At 45.1% G+C, this 3,685-nt stretch overlaps 1 protein-coding gene across 1 annotated transcript in view; it reads left to right on the forward strand.

Annotated features, from left to right (window-relative positions):
* Positions 1 to 164: 164 nt before the first annotated feature.
* CCDC92 (coiled-coil domain containing 92) overlaps positions 165 to 3,685 on the forward strand; it is a 32,117-nt gene continuing 28,596 nt past the window's right edge. The window contains exon 1 of the mRNA XM_012663433.1: positions 165 to 216. The gene's annotated coding sequence lies outside the window, so the exon portion shown is untranslated. The remainder of the gene's footprint in view (positions 217 to 3,685) is intronic.

Here is a 3,685-nt window from a genome sequence, read left to right on the forward strand (position 1 = left end):
CACCGCGGCCAGCGCTCGGGTGGGAGCCGGCGAGATGCGCGGGGCGGGCGGCGCCCACTGACCTCCCTCGGCGGCCCGGCCGGGGCAGGGCCGGAGCCGAGCCAGCCCCGCCCGCCGCCGCCCCGCCCATGGGCCGCGGGCCCCCGCTGCTGCCCGCCGGGAGGACCGCGCCGAGGCGGGGAGCCGCCTGAAGGACCGCGACGGCCGCGCCCGCAGGTGAGGCGGGGCCCAGGTGTGCCGAGTCCAGCCCTGCTCACCTGGAGGCTCCCGGTGGAGACCCGAGTTCGTGTAAATGACTTTAAAAGCCCTCCCCGCAAGAGGACCGGGTCCTCTCTCCCTTCCCCCCGGGAGAAACGCTAGCTCTAGGTGTGGGCAGGGGTGTCCCCCTGCGGAGACAACTCTAGGGAAGACGAAGTGGGAGGAAGGAGGGTCGAAGTGAGGCGCAGGGACCCCTGCGCCCACTGCCTGCGGGGTCTTCCAGTAACCCCTTTTGGGGAGGCGGCGCCCTTGCCAGGGCTCCAGTCCGGGATGCGGACCGGCCGCAGCGCGCACCCACGCCAGTGCGATGGAGAGGCCGGGCCCAGGGGCCGCTCCTGCCAGCCCCGGGGTGGGATCGCAGGGCGAGGGATCCGCATTGCAGGTGCACCGGGAGCGCCCTGGGGCCTAGCCCGGCTTTGTCTCGGATGCTGTGCAAAGTAGGCTAGCTGAATCCACATCGCCTTTTTAAATGCGTGTTACCACCCTGTGGTAGTTAGAGACCCTCCCTAGTAAGTAGTATTGTCTCGAGTCCCGTAATCCTTTACGTAAGTACCCTACCTTTACAGCCCTTTGCTGAAGCTTTGATGTGGGCTTTAGTTTACCCTAAATAATGATTTGCTTGTGATTCGTGAAACGGAGCATAATGCACATAATGCAGCAGAGGCTTGGCTGCTTCAGTGAGTTCCTCTAGTTTCTCTAACTTAGGTTTCATGCCGATCTGTATTGTTTAATTTCAACCTTTGATATTTAGCAGTATGATCTAGTCCACTTAGGTGGCCTAAGAGAAAACATAACCATGCTCTGTAATTTAGGTTGCAGTAATAGGTTTTGTAGCAAAATACAAGCTACCAGGGCTGCAAATACCGATATGGATTACACATTTCCAGAAACCTGTAAGAGTGTTAAAACTAGAATTGCCGTTTTAAAACTTTTAAGTTTGAAATTTATTTAAAGAGCATTGTTACTGTTTCGTTACGTGATTTTATTTGCACAGTTAAGAATTCCCCTGCATTTTCTTGCCGTTGAATTGTTAGGAAAAGATACTAACATTTTATATGACTTTAATCTCCAAAGATGTTTTGAAATTTGTGTCTTTCCTTTGGCTAACTGTTCATCTTATGTGAAATATGTTCGAAAGAAGACTTTAAGACGTGCGATTATATATAAGTGTATATGGGTGCGTATATATGTGGGTGTTCGTATACATACACGCTACAGAAAAACCTTTTATTCGTATGCATCTTATAATTACTCAGTAAATTTAGTAATATTTAAAATCTAAAGTACAGGACAATTATTTGTGTATATCAGATTTTTACTGTAACACATTTAAATACATCAGTCTTACAGGGTTTTTTTGGAAATTAGATATTTTTATTAACTCTTCTAAAAAACAAATGCATCCTTTTACTTACAACAGATCATTCATCTTGGGTTCTTGACTCTTTCATCGGTCATATGTTGGATAAGTTGATTTTAACATCATTACCTAGTCGGTGGGACACATTCGCAGCAATACTGGTATTAATAACTGTTGGTGTTTTAAAGACACACAGCATTTTCTCATTTTATGGTAAGAAAAGGCATGTATCTTTTTTTCTTCTATCTGGAACAAGGTCAACCATAAATAGTTCCTAAATACAGAGGGGACACGTTTGTTAACTAAGATTAATTATATCTACTGAATTTACTAAATTGCATATCCTTCAAGGGCAGCGACTAGGTGCCTTTATATGCTTCCCACACCAACGCTGCAATAAATGTTTGAGTCAGATTGAAGTTCCAGGCTAGTTAGGTAGGTACTAGCTTAGTGACACCAGTTTTCATGTCTTCAGCTGTGCTGTTTCAGCCTGCAGAAAGATTTAGGCAGGGGAGTAGATAGGTCCGAATTGTGTATCATGAAGGTCCATCGTGCAGCAAAGGGATTTTGTTCATTTAGCATAATTCCTGAGTACAGAAGAGGACAAGGAGTGCTTATTGGAAGACAGATTTCACTGAGATGTAAATGCAAAAATTATTTGTGATTAGAACTGGAAAGAAGGGGCTGCTCCTTCCCTGGGGGCTTTCCCTATATGCGGGTGCCCTACTTGGCATGCATGGCTGCTAGGACGTCTCACGGGAGTGGGGGAAGTTCCTTCTGAGGGGGCCACCTAGGGGTTCCGCTGCCAACTGGACTGGAGGACTTCTGCATTTCCCTTCTAGCTCTAGCTCTGTGGTTCCTTCCCCTCCCCCTCCACCCTATGCTGGCTTCTACAGTCGTGGGCATAGCAACATCCCCAGATACCTACATGAAGATTTTTACTGGGTTAGAGACCAGCCTGGTATCAGAGATGATTCTGATCCTACTTTGCATTTGTATAGGGCATTACAGGTAACAAAGCACCCTCACATTCCATGTGTTGTTTTAAAAGATTCTTTTTAAATTACCCTTTTCTAGGAAGGCAGGCAGAGGAATCTTTTTTTTAGAAGCTCTTTTTAAAAATGGGACGATGTCAGTCATTCTTTTGAGAGACAGCTAGTTGTGAAGGTGAATCGGTTTTTTTCTCAGCAGAAAATATTGTTTAGGTGATACTGATTGAGATGATTCTTGTGCTTGCTTTGCCTGTTAGTTTCTGTTTATTTCATTACTCAAACATGACTCAAATTTCACAGCAAAAAGTCCAGTCATAGCCACCTACAGTAAGTTGTATTGATGTTTTCTTCAGTATGTCTGCATAGTTTTTAAATATATGCTGGCAGCTGAGGGTAAAACAAAGCCAAGAAGTAGAATTACAGTGAACTAAAAGGACTGGGTGAATTGGAGCTTTGTGTTTGAAGAAGACAAAGATGTGCCCTCTTTGTGCTGCGGCAATCTTGGAGAAGATTTTTATCAACAACGGGAATAATGATCTATCCACTATAACAAGCTGTCGATCTCAGCGCATGTGTTAAGCGGGTCAGCGAGGTTAGGACTCTAGTCTGTGGCCAGGGAGCAGAGTAGAGTTTTCTGTGAACACCAGCGTGCTCAGCACACAAGGAGTGACGTGGAGCAAGACGGCAGTGAGGCCAGTTGAGTTAAACCAGGGTCTGACCTCTCCAATTTAGCAAGAAGTTAGAGAAAAGAACAATTTTGAATTAATGTATACACGTACTTAATTTTTTTTAAATCTTTTTAAAATAGTTCCTTTCTTTTGTTCGTTAGCAGATGAGTTTGTCTCATGCTTTTGTGTCTGTTGCCCATCTACTGAATTTGGGTGTGATGAGTTAAGTAGCAAAGACTCTCAAACGTTGTTTGAACAAAGAGTACATCATTTATTTATACTGTATGCATGAAGGGAAAAGAGAAGAATATCAAGTTTTTCTGGCCAACCAAAAAGTAAAATAAGAAAACCTTAGAAGTATTTATTTCTTTAGGAAAAAAACTCAGGTGCTACTTTAAATATTATTA

Source organism: Propithecus coquereli, unplaced genomic scaffold (assembly GCF_000956105.1).
Source record: "Propithecus coquereli isolate 6110/MARCELLA unplaced genomic scaffold, Pcoq_1.0 Scaffold81, whole genome shotgun sequence".
In the NCBI taxonomy this organism is placed as follows: Eukaryota; Metazoa; Chordata; class Mammalia; order Primates; family Indriidae; genus Propithecus; species Propithecus coquereli.